A 17,871-nucleotide genomic window follows, 5' to 3' on the forward strand; every position below is an offset into this window, starting at 1 on the left:
AAGACAAAGGTCGAGCGAAACCGACGGGACTGTCCCCCTCAGGGCGACCGACCGCGGGAGTAACAAGCGCTGGAGTTGAGTAGAGACCACCTGCTTTGAAGACGTCCGGGTCCCGCGTCGCGGCGCCATTTAGTCGTGGTGTCATTGTGCAGGCGGCTAGATAAAGTTGTTTCTCTCTCTCATTGAATGGCTCGGTGCACATTAGTTTTATATATAACTTACTAGGGGAACTCCGGCGCGATGGTAGTCCGACAATTGTCGAGATCAGTTCGGACTGTATTCTTCAATTTGAAGTTACATTCGTAGGCCGAGGAACAAAGTCGCCTTTATCGGGGAATCCCTAATGCATGTAATTTTGGTCAGGGTAGTACGTAAATGTATCTGCGCGTGGTCAATATATCATGTGTGCATGCGTTTATATGTATATTCACAATGCAAAAAAAACATGCTTATTTCCATTCCCAATGTGCGGCCCGGAATTCAGAAGTATGTTTCGGTAGCCTCGTGGTCAAACACACACATCAGCTTTCAAAGGTCCAATGCTTTAGCTAGACAAAGGATGAAATTATATTTTCCCGATATAAGAAACACTCACGAAACACACAAAAACACCCTGTGCCGTCAAAACAGAAAGGAATTAAGTTAGAACATAAGTTCGTGATTTTCATTTTAGGAGTGCAAACGAACATTTAAAAGCATAATTACAGCAGACCATAACACAAGAAGCGACTTTTTGATGTCGCGAACAGTATATCGCGCCCAGTAATTTCATACAAATTTCCCGGTGGCATCACTCCAGCATTGGGTTGGTTTGAAATCGACGAGACACATTAAAAATGTCAGGACTTTTGCTGCCACCAGTCCTCCCGCTCTTCCTGGTGGATGACTTAGAGCTCTCCAGGATTCCGGTCTTGGACTTCTTGCGTAATATCCTCTGTACGAGGGTTCGTTTCATGTGATCCATGGACGTCCTGGAGAAGTCTGAAGCGCGCCTTGCCACGATTCGTGCTTCTTCCACCACTGTCGTGCGTGGCAGGACGCAGATGACGAGAAGGGAGACGAAGAGGACAAGTCCCGCAACGGCGAACACTAGGTCTTCGTGTCCGGCTGGCTTCAGGACGAGGGTCATTGCCGCGCACATGGCCGCGATACGCCCGAAGGCAAATGCCCAGCAGAAGACACCGGCTCGCACTGCCGATGGAAAGAGTTCCAGGACGTAGGTGTAACAGTGTACAAGGATTACGTTAGAGACACCCTTGGACAGGACGAGTAAAGTCTTTGTGATCATGACGTATCCACCGCCCACCGCCACACTCAGCGCGCATTGTATGGAACCCGTCAAGAGGAAGCACACGCTCAGCACTCTGACGAGTGCGACGCCGGTGATCAGGAAGTGCATCCCCGCGTACGTCGCCAGTGTGATGACAACCGTGAAGCACGGGATCCAAAATTCATTATACGCCGCTGTCGAAAAGGCGCCGAGGTAAAAGATAAAAGACATGGAGAAGCAAACGGCAAACATGGCCAACGCTCGACGCCGGAGGGAGCGATAGTCGACCAACTCTTCCATATCCGCACCTTCGCGATCTGCGTTGTTCTTGATCTGTTCTCTCAGCTTCTCCACGAGACAGGCTGTGACAGGAAGTGGGACATTGTTGGTTTCGGCAGCCTCCATCATGAGTGCTTCGGCCGCGTCCATTCTTCCTTTCGCGACGAGCCATCGGGGCGACTCTCGAGCGGTGGACAAAGCCGGGAGCAGGAGAGCCGTCGGGGCCAGGAACATAACCTGCTTCAGACGCCAGTCGATGACCACCGGTTTGAGGATGACACTCCAGACCTCACATAACGTGAGGCCCAGTACCGCCAGGAGGAGGCATTGCTGCGGCCTGTGCGCGTGCGTCATCACCTCGAACGGTATGAGGCAGGTAAAAATCATGTGTACCGAGACACTGGCCCCGGTAAGGAAGCGCACCACAGCGTACCACACGTAATTTGTGGCCGCGAAGGTGCACACCGTGCAGGCCACTAACGCTGCGGCTGAGGACAGGAGCATGGCTCTCCTTCCGACGTAGTCAACGAAGACTCCGGCCAGGATGAGGGCAACGACCGCGCCGGCGTTCTGCAGCGCGACAAGAGTGGCCGGAAACAAGCGTTGCTCGCACACCATGTTCCAAGAGCTCACCGCACTGGCCTCGGCCGTCCGAACATCGTAGTCCCACTCTTCACAGGGCACGTCGCGTGGGTCGCTGGTGTTCTGGAAGCATCGGCTGTACCACTTGTCGGCCCCGGTTAGTACAGCGCCGCTCTTGCGATGCTCAGCGGAGTCGATGTGGTCAGCGGGTGGCTTGCATCGTTCGTAAATACGGCAGCGGCTGAAGCGTCCATCGGCCTCGATTGGTATGGCAATATTCTTCCAATCGGCTGCAGAGATGTTGAAACCGGCCAGTGGCTTGCACCAATGGTCGATGTAACCTGTGACAAGGGAGATCACCACGGTTTGGCAATTAACCGAGAAAAGTCCCAGAAGAATGAGAACGAGCATCCTCGTCTGGAAAGGGCCGTGACCAAAGGCTTCCTCGCAGTCAAAAGACTCGCTTGTTCGGAGATCGGCGCCGGCCAGTCGCTGAGGGAAGACGACGTCCATCTCCTGGCTCTCAGATGTCGCTCTTTGGGTTCAGTGGTGTTGTGCGGTGTCCACAGAGACGATTCAAAGAGACGAGAGCTAGCGGTGCGGAGGGGCCGAAACGAACACTTCTTCTTCTTCGTCAGCTCGCGCACTTAACAGTCTATCACAGTGTCGCGCGCCTTTGTACGGCGTTTGCATCTCCGCTTTATACTTGGCGAACAAAAAGTAGGTCATTTCGCTTCACCCTTTAATAAAGCGATTACCATAATTATCCTGGGAGCCTGTCCTACTAGTCTGGTGTGCTCTTATCTTTAAGTTATTCCATGATTTTCTTTAAAAAGAATATTCGGCGCAGCTCCTGTCATAACCAATGCAGGCGTTCATGCAGACACACGGCCTTGTTGCGTTCTTACCTTCTATGTAGTCGATTTCGCTCAATTTTCTGGTATGGACATCTTCAGCTTTTTGTTGCTGAACCATCCACGCTCAATGCGCGCTATTGTCCTATTCGCTTCATTTCACCACTTTCTTCACGCTCGACTGTTCATTATGCTGGCTTTACCACTTCTCTGTAGTTGACTTCTGAAATTTTATGATGCCGATATGTAGCACCTTGGCTTTTTTTTTGCTTGTCTATCGGGGTGCCTACTCAGTGGCACATACCCATTGTGGAGGACGTTCATATACTTAGTTTCACATTTGCATTTGCACATACCGAATGGACAAAGCGGACTATTCGGGTACATACCCAGTGACACATGCTGACGTGCACATATTCAGTGACCCAAGTTGTCTATTCTTGCACATAACTAGTGGCTCATACCCAATGGGTCAAGTAGTCTACTCCAAAAATTACCTATTCAGAGAAAGAACAAAATGGCGCACATACCTAAAGGCCAAGAGGGATGAGGGAACATTCCTAATGTGAGAAAGCATAGGGGCCGGCAGGAAAAGCTTTGTGTGTCCTGCTACTCTGCGAAGGGAAAGGTAAGAAGAGTAAAGACCAAGTTGACGCAAAGGATGTTTGATGCAGGCCGACTTACTGAATAGCGCCTCTAGTTCTGAAAGAAGGTTAATTGCACGGAAATTCCACTTTACAATGGCCCATGTTGTCTATTTTTTTAGATACCCAGTGCTACATGCCCATGACACATACCGAACGGGCCAACTTGTCTTTTCGGATACATAGTCAGTGGGTACAATCGCTCGTGCCTTGCGCACCTTGCAGAACTGGTGAACCTATTCGTATCGCGAATACAGTGTGAATACACAAGGTTCGGCGATAACATTGACAACATATAAATTCAACGGTAACACTCGAGAAAGTTGCTATGCATAAATGTTCGCGCGTCCTGCGCTGAGCAGTAACTTCACTTTTACAGCGGGTCAAATGCGGTCCCCCGAAAAATCACAGCCAGGTACGCGTGTCAATATCCAAAGGCGAAAGCTTGCGTGAAGGAGTGGAAATACGGAGTGACACGCCTTAAATTGCTAGCCATAAACTGAGAGAAACTCCGAAGGAATGTTAATCACGCTGGTAATGTGTCCGCGATAGTTCGAGTGGAACTCAATTCCCCCAGCACAGCACCCGCATGCTCTACCTATTACACGAAGCTCAATGACATAGCCGCTAAGCTACGGCAGCGGGTAGCGTACTGTTGGGAGCGTAAAGAGAGAGAGAGAGAGAGAGAGAGAGAGAGAGAGAAAGGGAGAGAAAGAGCAAGAGAGAGAGAGATTAGCTGATGCTGACGATGCTAGGCCTGCTGTACTGCGCTATAATTGACCTTTAAGATGAGTTATTCCTACGTCCAAATGACATTTCATCTCGCACTGACCACCAATTGAAGGCCAGGTACTGGTAGGGCTACGCAACATAAGAGCTTACTTTCACGCATTAGTACCATCGACTGACGACGGCAGGAACCGTCTTCCTGCCTTCGTCGTTGTTATCTGTGACGCCGAGTAATTTCGAGATGTTTGCTAATGACTGCTTACATGCTCCCCACTCCTCTCTATCGTACCTCCAGGCCTTTAGAGTATGCAAATAAAGAAATGAATACATGGCTTAATGAATGAATGAAATAAAATAAATGAGAGGTGAATGCTTTGGATACCGGTTTCAATAAGAAAAGAATGAAATTAGTGAGTTATTTCGTGCAACTTCAATGATTCTTTGAATTGTTTAATTTCCTCGACTTCGATATTGCGAAGTGTCGCAGAGTTTCTTCTCTGCGACAAATTCTCTCTTAATACTTTAAGCAGGAAAAGGTGCAGTAGTTTTAACGAAAGTTTTCGCAGGGAGCGTATGCCTGCAATCTAAACTAAGTCCCCATGGGATTCGCACACACTAGGGCATGCGAACAGTACACTGGGTCCATCCTGAAGGCGTTGCACTAGGCGATCTTGTTTGCGCCGGTCACTCAAGGTCGATGGGGCAAAGGGCACTCTACGAACCCCATTAGGGTTAATTCGGTATTTGATATGTGTTCTGGGCCGTTTTGAGGCTCCTCGTGTGCCATCTGCCATGTTGGGCGTCAGTAATATTTATACTCCCGTCTTAGAAATTTCGGAAAGACGTTATGCTGATCCCACGCAACCCGGGAGTCAGCGGACAGTAACTTCTTTTTGTTTTTCTGACGTGGACACTCGCATTATTGCTAAATGTGTTCATGTTATACGTCGTTACAGTAATGTATATGATAGGTTACGTTATGTAGGAAGTGTGTTTATGTTTTTATACGCTGCGTCATGCATGCGATGAACTTCATTGCAATGTCATCCTCTTGCGTCTACGGTGGCGTTTTCTTTTCCTTGGCAGCATCTCCGTTGCATGCACACGTAGGTTCAGCGAACACCTTAAGAAATTCTTAATGGTTTCCTGTGGCGTATAATGAGGTAGTCAGCTCGAGCTGGGGGACACTATTTGCACTAGAAATTGAAATGCATAATAGATAATTAACAAAAATTCACTAAATAAGTTTTAAATTATTACGTATGGCCCATATTGCAAATTACAGTTTATAGCCGTGGAGTTTGCTAGGCTGATCCACTTGGAATGATTTCTCAGGATGACTCTATTTTCGAGGTATTAAATCCCAAACTTTGCGGTAGAAATGCATTAGCGTTCCAGTTACTTTTTTATCAAAACGTCATTTTATGCATTCAAGCACAACAGTATCTGGATGACAACCTCTCGAAAAGGTTGTCATCGTGAGAATTCGTTCCAAGTGGATCCGCTTTAAGAACAGCGCGGCTAGAATTAGTAAATTGCAACTTTGGATATAAAGAAATTAGTTCAAGACCTAATTCTTGCATTTATTTTCTGCACCTAATGTCCACCTCTTCGAATAGACCAACTCATGAGCTAGAATTGTGCTATCTGCCACAGCAAATATTTAGAAAATTTTTAGTGTGTTATCTGAAACATTTGTTACGACAGGCAACAGCATTTCTGCTCAAGGCGCCTATGTTTGTTCGCCGCGAATAGAATATTTATTTTGATTGGTACACAACGTCAAACAAAGGTCTGCAAGGTTATGAAGAATGAAAAAAATACAGTCCGTCCGTCCGTCGAGCCGGATTCGAACCAGCGACCTATGGATGTCCGCTTCGGATGAAATCTGTACAGTCCACCGCTCTACCAACTGAGCTATCGACGGCATGGTGATGACGCGTCTACCGGCTTGTCTGGACTGCACAGCAACGTGGCCGAGTAACGGTTTAATTCTGGCCTGGAACGTGGAACGCTGTGCGCCGGTGTCTCTTTAGTGGCAGCGTTTGTCCTTGAGGAGAAAAGAGTGATTGCGCGCCTTCTATGCTTCATTCTTCATTTGTAATCGAGGCTGTTGTCGCTAACTACTAAAACCACACGATTAAACGTAATACAATGGCAAGAGTTTGCTTTCTTTTTCTACGAGTGGCTCATAACCACTTGGGATGATTGACCAAGAATGTAGGATGACTGACTGATGTTGGGGGCAGAAACCTGGAGGCTTTCGAAAAGGGTTCTACTTAAATTGAGGACTACGCAACGAGCTATGGAAAGAAGAATGATGGGTGTTACGTGAAAAGATAAGAAAGGAGCAGATTGGGTGAGGGAACAAACGCGAGGTAATGTCATCTTAGTTGAAATGAAGAAAAAGAAATGGGCATGGGCATGTAATGAGAAGGGAAGATAACCGATGGTCATTAGGCCGACCTCTCGGCATTCCGTGTCATTAAACTTCTTTCTCTTAAGGGTTACGGACTGGGTTCCAAGGGAAGGGAAGCGTAGCAGGGGGCGGCAGAAAGTTAGGTGGGCTGATGAGATTAAGAAGTTTGCAGGGACGACGTGGCCACGATTAGTACATGACCGGGGTTGTTGGAGAAGTATGGGAGAGGCCTTTGCCCTGCAGTGGGTGTAACCAGGCTGATGATGATGATGATAGGATGACTCTTGAATACAATTAGTCGGATCTGAAAAGAAACACCAATGAGACATTTTGGATATCGAAAGAAGACAATGAATTTAAAGAAAATCAAGAATTTAGCAAGGAAGTCGTCCTGATTTATTGAATGAATCTCACAACAGCTACAACAACACTCGTTTGCTAACGTCGTAGAGGAGAGGGTTTCAAATATAGAATGTCGAGAAAGGCTAGATTCGATCCAGCACCGTGAAATTGTCCTTCTGAAGTATGCTCTCTTTATCCAGAGAAACGGCGCCATCACAAGATGGCGCCGTTATAGTTATCTATCGTGATAGTTATCTATCGTCTCATCCTCACTGCAATAAGAAGCAAGGCGTTAGACCATATCTATGCAGTTATTAGATTAATGTAGCTATACGATCGATGAATTTGCTAAAGCTACTGTTTTGATTACTGTGTTCTTTTTCTACCGCCTTTTTTAAATCTTCAATGAACAACGCTCAATTACAAAAGGCACTAAAATTACAAATTGTAGGAGTGGATTTGTGGGGACTTCAAATTTTCTTAATTCCTTTCTTCCTTATGGTAATTGCTTTTTTTCCTATGCATACCCTTTAAAATAGGAAAATTTCTTTCAATGTATAAGCGTACAGGGGGAAGGGCCTGTGTGGCAGTTTTCTGCACAAGCAGCACAGAATTTTTTCACGCTTTGAAGAGATCGCATAAAACGTGATGTAATCCATGTCATTAGTCGTCGTTGTAGTTAGTCTGTAGAAAGCAGGTTCTAATAGTTACATGGAATTTTAATTTCAACGCTATATAGAACATTGAAACTCAGTCGAATAAAACAAAACAATTGTTTGGGGCCACTCGAGCAACGTAGGCTCAATAAAGTGGAACTCTAACTGCGAAAAACAAGGTAAAAAAAAGAACGTGATACCAGATTTTCTTGCCCGCATTCCGTTAGGAGAAGCACAGCCCGGTGGTGTTTCTCACTTCCCACGTGTGATTCACACGTCGTTTGCAGATGTTCGGCTTAATGGGCTGCATAAGGCGAGAAAGCGATTAAATTGTTTTTTTTTAATTTTACGCGGTGCTAATGACATCTTTTTTGACGTTATAAATTTCAGTTATTTCCACATGCTTAGATATTTTCATGGTGGAACCGTTCCCAAAAGGAAACGAGGTTAAACTCTTTTCTTTCACATTGAAAAGACAGTAATTCCTTATCGACCGGCACTTAACTAAACCCAGCGGACGCTTGCAAAATCCATGACGTTAAAGGGAGATGTGGCAAGAATTTTAATGTGGTAGTGACACCTGGCCTCCGTTTCGGCATCCTTCCTGATTATGAAGCCTCAGTTATTGACTTGGCTTGACTTGGCAAAGCAAGCTTCAGATTAATTTTTGACCAGCTCACTCTGCTTCTAATTCTGTGCCGCAATTATCCCCGCACTAGAAAATGGAGACGCTCGGTTGGATGAAATAGTGACTTGTAGATATTGCATCTACATACACGCTGCTTGGCTGCGTCAGTTTGCACTGCGTTGAGAAATTTAGCAGAATCCACACGGAGGGCAGGATATGAATTTCATAAAAATGCTCGTTGAACAGCGCAGCTTCTTTTCAGCCGATGAGGGTTTGCTGGGGATTCGGTTGATTGCTGCGACATGTGTTACGCAAAGTATTACGCCGGACGCAATGATTAAAAGCATGACGACCGCTGTAATTTAATTCTGCGTTGTTAGTGCACACCAGTACATGCAAATATTGCCGGACGGTGATAAAGAACGAAATATACAACATGGTCCAACTGGTTGACGCTAGAAGTAAGTGTGGTAATGTTAAACCGCCGTTCCTGCTCTGCCTTCCTACTCGCATGTGTAAGAAATTAATATTTAAAGGCCAACTGCATTTCTACTCAGAGCGCCTGCGTTTGTACTCCGAAAATGTGTTTGATTTTGATGGTTACATTAAACAGAAGCCTCCAAGAATATTAGGTTCGAAAAAGCAAAAAAAGAAAGAAAATACTCATTTCGTCGAGCCGCATTCGAACCAACAGCCTATGGACGTCCGCTTCGGATGAAACCTCTACAGTCCACCGCTCTACCAATTGAGCTATCGACGGCACGGCGTCGGATCGTCTACCGGCTTGTTTAGACTGCTCCACCACCCGAAATGTTATACTTCTTGCATGGTATTTATTGCAGTAGGATTCAACCCGACATTCACCGGTTCCGCATTGTCAGGGGATGGAGGGCACAATGAAAGTCACATATGGAAAAGGCAGGGTTCATACTGTGAGTAGAAACGTTGGTTTCACTCTAAAAGGGTGGTAAGGATAAGCACCTCACCAAAATGGGGTACCAGTCCGGTCGTATATCGAGACCATCATAAACATGTTTTAGGTGTAGTGTCATTCGGATAAAATGTACCCTTGTAAGTACAACCGTTTCGGCGTTTCGGTCCATTATTCGCGTTTTCCACAAGCTGTACATTGCCATGAGAAAAAACATATCGAAATAAGCACTATTATCAGAGGTCGGTAGCTGGTACCGCATAGTATGAGCATTAATCTCAAAATCCTTTTGTGAAGTCCGTTGGAGGACATCTAATATAGAATGGCATCATTGCAGCTAATAAAACAATGTTCAATTGACTCTGGCACATCACAAAGGCGAGAGTTAACAGAAGAGACAAAGATACCCTTTTTCTGTAGCCAAGTTTTTACTGTTATGGTTTCCCTATGAAGTTTATAAAAGAATCTTTTGCAGCAAGGGGATAAATTTGGCATGGCCCATGGACCGCATTGCGAAGGTGTCTCTTGAGTCGCAGTGTTTGTCTTTGAGTAGAAAATAGTGATTGCGCACTTTCTATGCGACATTGTTTTTTTGTAATTGAGCGTGTTTTCGCGAACTGGGAAGCCCGCGTGAGAAACTCTTTCATGCACAGAAATTTATTTTTGCGAGTAAACCTTAATTTTATTCAAAATATGATAAACAAGCTGGTAGAAAATTGCTGTTCTCACAAGGGAAGAATCTTTCTTTTTTACTTTTCAGTGGAGGTGAGTGGTCACCTGGGTTGACCAGGATGCACTAACGGTGCAGCAGACACTTTAAAATGAGGCGTGCTAAACAGACCCTGTTTTCTAGCAAGCACCAGTTCGCGTTACACATCTCTCGCGCATCAAATTGCTCCTCGAAAGTTGGGGTCTTGTTCTGTAGAGATCATTCCCCCGCAGAATGCACTTTGCCGGCTAGTATTTACAAGGAAGCGTACTTATTGTAGTGTCTACATGAGGCTTTGATTTTATTGCCTGGGCCACCTCGGTGACTGAGCCACAGAAAAGAACACATTCCACCAAAGCAGTAGGCATGTACAATTTTCACCAGTGCGGAACATGGGTATCTGTCTGAAAGACGAACATCTGGGTCAAGGACAGCTTCAGGAAAATGGTGACGACGTCACTGTGAGTTGCCATCTGCTTTTTCTGATTGGCAAATGACCCGCCACTATATTTATTTATTTATTTATTTATTTAAAATACTTTCAGGGCCCAAAGGCACTACAGAAAGGAGTGGGAAAGAATTGGCAAGGCGTGCAGCAAACAAACAAACAGAAGTATTACAAGGCGTCTTGTAAAGCGATCTTGAACTGGTGGTCATCAGGAATGCTGGCGATTGTGGAAGGAAGGTGGTTCCATGCGACACTTGTTCTAGGAACAAAAGAGTCGTTACACAATTTTGTGCGACAAGAAGGTAGCCCCACCTTCAAGCGATGATCGGTCCTTGAAGAAATGTAATGAGGTGGATGAAACAAAACGTCCTTCATCTCGTTGTTATAATAATATATTTTATGAAAAAGGCTGAGGCGAGATGACTTTCGACGCAACGAAAGGTCAGGCAAGTTTAGGGTTTTCTTCATAGATGTGACACTAGAATGACGTGAATAATTCGACAAGATGAAACGTGCGCCGCGATTCTGAATGGCTTCGAGAGTTTGAATGAGTGTAGTCCGAGTAGGATCCCATATGGCGCATGCGTACTCTAATTTAGAACGTACCAAGGTTTCAGGGACGATGGGGCATCAAAAAAGTTTCGACACAGATAACCAAGCATGCGATTGGCGTTGTTAGTTACATATTCTACATGCGTATTCCACGATAGATTAGAAGAAATGTGAACACCAAGGTATTTATAGCTGTCAACAGATGGTAATAGAATATTATTGAGGCGGTAAGTACGCGGACAATGATTAGTGCTGTGGCGAGAAACCTGCATACTTTTACATTTAGTTGTATTAAGTGTCATGAGCCATTGACTGCACCATTCGCTTGATATGATAGACGGTTCAGTGTGGTGAATTTTGTAGGAGGCACTCGATCCAGCGACGTATGGATGTCCGCTTTGGATGGGATTGCTGTAGTTCACCACTCTACCAACTGAGCTATACGGAATTTTTTTCTTTCATGGTACTTACTACAGTAGCATGTAACGCAATAAAACATTCACCAATTGTTCACAGCCACAGAATGGCGGGCGCAATGAAAGTAACACACACAGAAGAGGCATTGTTCAAGCTTTAGGTCGAACAGCTGGTTCCGCTTTGAAAGCGGGGGTAAGCGCCTCACCGAAATGGGGTACCAGTCCGGTTTAGCATCACATTTACCGCAAACATGTTTTCACGGCACACCCATTCGAATCAAATGCACCCTTGAATGGAAAAACGGTTCGGCGTTCGCGGTCCATCATTTGCGCTTTATACAAACTGTGCCTTCCTATGACAAATAAAAAAAAGACAGTAGGAAAGTACATTATCATCAGAGGTCGGCAGCAGGTATCGCACAGCATAAGGGATGATTTCAAAGAGTTTCTTTATACTCTGTTGAAGGACATCCAAAAACAGGACCGCTGTCCTTAACTAAGCCGTAACTGGATGGCGGCGCAGTGTTTAGGGGTTTGCCTGGATGACACAGACGTCCGCAAGGTGGCCTAGTCGAGAGAGAATTGAGGCATGCCACGCGGAACGCAGTGCGAAGGCGTCTCTGTGTGACAGCGTTGTCCTTGAGTCCCCTCACTGAGTTGTCCTTCATTGGGTGAGCGATGAGCGCTTGATGATGATGACGTCCTTGACGAGTTTGGCGCATATCCACTCACGGGGATTGGCCAAGACTCGAGTAGATTTTACACACTTGTCAAGGTAGTAAGTTTAAGAATCTATAGTTTTGATGAATAAATTTTAGCGACGAAAGTTCGAAATGATTCAATGGAGCGTACCAGTGCAAAAGTGTGAACTTCCCTTCCTTCTCCTCTTTCAGTTGCCTTTTCCCTTCCCCAGTGCAGGGTAGCCTGCCGGGTGCATCCTGGCTAACCTCCGTGCATTTTCCTGATGACTTCTATGGTGCAGATTCATTTGGTAGAAATAAACAGATTAATTTTAACTAGGCTGACTCGCAGTTATGCTTCAGTTCATTTCTAGTTCTTCCGGCCTTCTCTCTACTTGACCCAACTATGGCTTGAACAATCCCGCAGTACTGGTGCCAATTATCGCGGTCTGTGAAAGCGCTTCTCCTTGCGTTGCTCCTTTTCTGTGTCCCTGTTTGTTTTGTGCTCAAAAAGTTGTTTCAAGAAGAATATATTCCAACTAGGCTGACTCGCAATTATGCTTCTTGCCCATTCATTGTGACCCGAAAGGGAAGTACTCTATTTCCGTCTCGTTTTCACGGCCTACCCCCCAAAATGATCTTGTCGACAGGTAGCCCGTTCTTCCAGGAGATGGTACACTTGATATGTGTTTGTACACTGATATAGGCATTTACTTCAGCGTTGAACAACCACGCAACACGACAACCAAAACAAAGTGGACGCACGCCTCGTGGAAACCCATACCGCAGTTGGAGCTGGCAGGGCTAGCGCCATCAGGTCACTCCTGAATTAGCGAGACACGAGTCACCCGCCGCAGTAAATCGGCGCTTGAAGAATGGCGATTAGCAACACGACTAATGCGGTGGGAAAGTTGGACTCGTGGAAAGGAAAGATGAAAATCATCACGTAAGACACAAACGCGTACTTTCGTGCGCCTAGTCACTCCATGATTTTTTCACAGTTTCGCAGAACTTAAAGTCACCAGTGTTATCGCGTTAGTGGCTAAATCACACATGCATCGGATGTCCGCCGCTTTTTCGAGGGGAGGAAGCCCAGGGCTTCACCAAAGCAGAGCCTCCGGCGGCTGCTCAATGCAAAGCCTTCACGCTCTGCTCATGTATTCGCGCGCCGATTTCGCCACTACCCCAATATTTTCTAGTACATTCTAGCCGAGGCGGTGGAGAAAAGCGAAAGAGCGCTAAGGGGAAGCGTGGCATCTAAAACTGCGGACACCACGAAGGGGATAGAACACCTAAAATAGCAAGGAGCCCGTATCAAATCAGTGGTTAGGGCTTTCCCTAAGTCTTTATGTTGCATTGCGGTACGGTGCGTTGCGCTTGTCGCTGGCGGTTTGGCGGCATGTTGAAGGCGAACGACGACTCATGGCTGTCGAGTTGATCGGAATCGGAGCTGTCACTGTTCGACAGCTGCGAAAAGCTAGTGCGGCTGACGTTGTCACCCGAAAAGTTTGTGGCAATGGTCCGGCACGGTCACGAATCCGTTGATCATCTCTGCCCTTCGCCGTTTTCGTTGACTGGCATTTACGTCACAGGAAGGGGTTCGCGGGACTGCTGGGCCAGATGTAAATTTGTTTGTTGCGCTGTTTTGCTTATGTAAAGTTAGTTTCGAATTTGCGGATAAATTCCACTATCTGATACATCATACGTGACAGGAGGGTCTCAGGAACATGAAATTTGCGTTACCCTGTTGCAGTAAAATAAAATCGCCGGAATTGCCCTCAAAAGTGCTTTTGACGTCGAACGTGTACTGCAACTCGGTACCATGAGACCACGAGCCTTCAGGGGACAAAGCCCGCCGACACAGAAAACGGGCTAAAGCCACATAAAACGATCCGCGCATAGCTAACTAACTAACTAACTAACTAACTAACTAACTAACTAACTAACTAACTAACTAACTAACTAACTAACTAACTAACTAACTAACTAACTAACTAACTAACTAACTAACTAACTAACTAACTAACTAACTAACTAACTAACTAACTAACTAACTAACTAACTAACTAACTAACTAACTAACTAACTAACTAACTAACTAATTAACTAACTAACTAACTAAGTGTGTAACTGACTAACTAATTAACTAACTAAATAAATAATCAACCAAATGAAGCAGCTCATTTTTTGCTATGGGGCGGTGCGACTGTTTCGAAGGAAAACTTAACAAAAGTTCCGGCGCAATCTCTGTACTCAAAATGTTGGCTATAGTATTCAGCGTACTGGTTACAAAGGCAAATGGGGCAATAAAACTTGCATTATTTATGTACCATGATGCAACAATACGTACAGGCAGGAACAATGGGACGATCTTATTTATCATTGTTCCATAGTTGTTAAAAGCGACTGGTGGAGAAAATGGTTAATACGTTTACCATACTTACACAACACGTGGTGGCGTGCGGACCTTGCATTTGATTCGTGGCTCGGTAACTTTCGAAAGCGGATTGCGACAAACATGAGTTCCGCGCCTTCTTCACTGCATCTCATTGCATGGCTCGGTGCACAACAGTTTCATATTTAAGGTAGTAGGGGAACTCTGGCGCGGTGGTCGCCCGATCATTGGGGAAATGAGTTTGTACTCTAGTCTTCAAGTTCAAGTTACATTCGTAGGCCGAGGAACAAAGTCCCCTCTATCGGTGGAATCCCTACTCCAGGTAATATTGGTCAGTGGAGTGCGCATATATAATATACGTGCGCGTGGTCATTAAAGCACGTATGCATGCGTTTGTGTATATATTTGCAATTCAAAAAGTGATGCTTCTTTTTTCCATTCCATACGCCCAGCCTGGACTTCTGAGGTCAGTTGGAGTAGTCTCGCGGTCAAGCGCACACATAAACTATCAAAGCGCCAATGTTTATCTATCAAAATGCTGAAAATTATTTTTGCCAGGTAAAAAAAAAGCGCACGAAACACGCAAGGACACTCTGTGAAGACAACACAGATAGGAGGTTGGAACATAAGAAAGTTCCTGTTATGTGTTATGTGTTATGCTGTTATGTGGGCCACCAAAGGAAGAACCTGCATTATAGGTCCACTCAGGGATGCTCGCGCTAATGCGTCTGCCATTTCATTTAAATGTAAGCCACAATGTCCAGGTACCCATAATAGTTTTAGAGAATTCAACTGCGGAGGAACTAATGTTAGAAACGTCTTTATTGGTGGCGAATTGGGTGAAGCCGTAAGCGAAGTACAGACTGAAAGGGAATCTGTTATTATAACCGCACTTATTGAGTTCGACGGTAGTTTCCGAAGCGCTAATAGAATTGCTAAAAGCTCGGCTTCAAAAACAGGTGTGAAGTCTGGCAGTCTCAGGGAGAATGACCAGCCAAGCGGAAGCGAGAAGATGCCTACGCCCGCCTTTTCGTTGTTCACTGAAGCGTCCGTAGCTATTATGTTATTTGTTTGCACGTGTGCTAGGTAATCTTGCAACAGGTTATTTAAAAAAAGTGGCTGATTGAAACTTAGAGTTTGGGGGGAAAATGTCATCAAAATCTATCTTAATATTCTGATGTGATTCGGTTGACGGAATTACCTCTCGAATGTTTACATTCAGGCTATCTAATTGTTTTTGAACAAATATGATCTGTGGAGTGTGAAATCGAGGCCAATGAGCAAGGAAGAAGGAATTTGGATCATTAATGAATGCGTATTCAGATCGTCTAAGCGGCAAGCTGTAAAATTTCAGGAATGCTTGAACTGTTAAGATGCGGAATCTGCAGGGCAATGTAGGAAGGCGCGCTTCTTGGTAGATAACATTAATAGCCACAAACCTGGGGAGTCCCAGACACAGGCGTAGGGCCTCACGCTCCAAAAGAACCAGAGGCTTTATTTTATAAACAGGGCCGCCTGAGAACAAGACACACCCAAATTCCAATATGGGGCTCACATACATTTTATAAATCATCAACAATGTATCCCTACGTAGTCCATATTTCCGGTTACTCATTCTGCGCAGAATACCTAAAGCACGTTGTGCCTTACCTGCTACACTCTCTATGTGTAGACTCCAGTTGAGTTTTCCATTATATGTGATTCCCAAATATTTTAGAGACTCAACCTGTGGAATGGGTTTTTGCTTATAAGTTATAGAAATTGAAACCGGATCTATGACCGAGAACACTAAAATGGCGCTTTTGTTTACGTTTAATGACATACAAATTGTCTGAAGCCATACTTCTAGCATGCTCATGTATCTTTGTAATTTTTGGTATAATGTGTTAATGTCAGTGTCGGCAGCAAAAAATGCAATGTCATCTGCATACACGTAAACGTGCACGTCCTGACAAGTGGGGATAGAGCTCATTAATATATTAAATAATAGTGGGGATAGGACAGATCCTTGGGGAACTCCGCGGGTTTGTCTGAATTTAGACGAAGAGCATCCGTCCTTGAAACAATAAAATTCTCTTGATCGCAAAAATTCTGCCACCCACGCGGTTATATAATTGGGGAAATTACGACGCTGCAGAATATCAAGTAGAATTGAATGTTCGACGCTGTCATAAGCTTTAGCTATATCTAATTTCATCAAAGCAGAATATTCTCTCCTTTTCCGGGCAAGTTGGATGCGGCTCTCTAAATCAGCATGGGCACACCATATTGAGCAATTAGCTCTAAAGCCTATTTGATTTGGACTTAATATTAAATTATCCGTCATCCAGATAGTAATTCGGCAGTGTAATACCCTCTCTATGACTTTGACCATATTGACCTTTGACCTTTGACCTGCCAAAAAGGATTCTTCTTCTTCATCAGCGCGAGCAATTTACACACTGTCAGAGTGTCGCGCGCCTTTGCACAGCGTTGGCGTCTCCGTTTACTACTTGGCGATCAAAAAATTGTTCATTTTACTTTATCCTTTAATAACTAGATTACCATGTTTATCCTAGTAACCTGTCCTATTAGTCTGGTGTGCTGCTATGTAAAAACTATGCCATGATTGTCTGAAAAAAAAAATATCCGTTGGAACTCCTTTCATGAATAATGCAAACGTTCATGGGAATAGCACTGAAGCGATGTGTAGGGACAGGCGGTCTTGTCTAATTTTTCCCTTCTATGTAGTCGATTCGTTAAATTTTCTGGTAAGGACATCATAACCAACGATCCACACTGATAGAGCGCTATTGCCCCATTCATTAAACTACTTTCTTCACACTCGACTGTTATATATGCTGGCTTTTCCGCTTCTCTGTAGCTTACTTCTCAAATTTTATGCTGGCGACAAGTAACCCCATGGCTCTTCTTTTGCTTGTCTATCCGGGAACCTGCACAATGGCGCATACCCATTCTGAGGGACGCTTACATACCTAGTTTCACATTTGCATTTGCACATATCCAGTGACACATGCCCAGTTGCACATATTCAGGCGCCTTTGTCTATCCTTGCACATGTGTAATCATACCCAGTGGCATATACGAAATGGCCCAAGTGGTCTACTCGCAAATTACCTATTCGGAGGCAGAACGAAATCGCACACATACCCAGCAGCCAAGAGGGATGAGGGAACATTGCTAACGTGAGATAGCAGAGAAGACGGTCCGTAAAGCTTTGCCTGGGGCCTGCTACTCTGCGCAGGGAAAAGTGGGAAAAGGAAAGGCCATGTTGACGTAATTCATGTTGATCCAGGCAGACACTCTGGATCAGTATGTCTGCCGTATGATCGGAGAG

General features: G+C 45.1%; 1 long non-coding RNA gene and 1 other non-coding gene across 2 annotated transcripts in view; both read right to left on the reverse strand.

The window, feature by feature from the left end:
* Nucleotides 1-3,576, reverse strand: part of LOC139050486 (uncharacterized) — a 70,403-nt gene extending 66,827 nt beyond the window's left edge. The window contains exon 1 of the long non-coding RNA XR_011508899.1: nt 3,516-3,576. This is a non-coding gene — a long non-coding RNA (uncharacterized lncRNA). The remainder of the gene's footprint in view (nt 1-3,515) is intronic.
* Nucleotides 3,577-6,192: 2,616 nt separating this feature from the next.
* TRNAY-GUA (transfer RNA tyrosine (anticodon GUA)) lies at nt 6,193-6,285 on the reverse strand. The gene is made up of 2 exons: nt 6,249-6,285; nt 6,193-6,228 (listed from the first exon to the last, which is right to left on the reverse strand). It is a non-coding gene; the product is annotated as a tRNA-Tyr (tRNA).
* Between the last annotated feature and the right edge of the window lie 11,586 nt (nt 6,286-17,871).

Source organism: Dermacentor albipictus, chromosome 10, assembly GCF_038994185.2.
Source record: "Dermacentor albipictus isolate Rhodes 1998 colony chromosome 10, USDA_Dalb.pri_finalv2, whole genome shotgun sequence".
Classification (NCBI taxonomy): Eukaryota; Metazoa; Arthropoda; class Arachnida; order Ixodida; family Ixodidae; genus Dermacentor; species Dermacentor albipictus.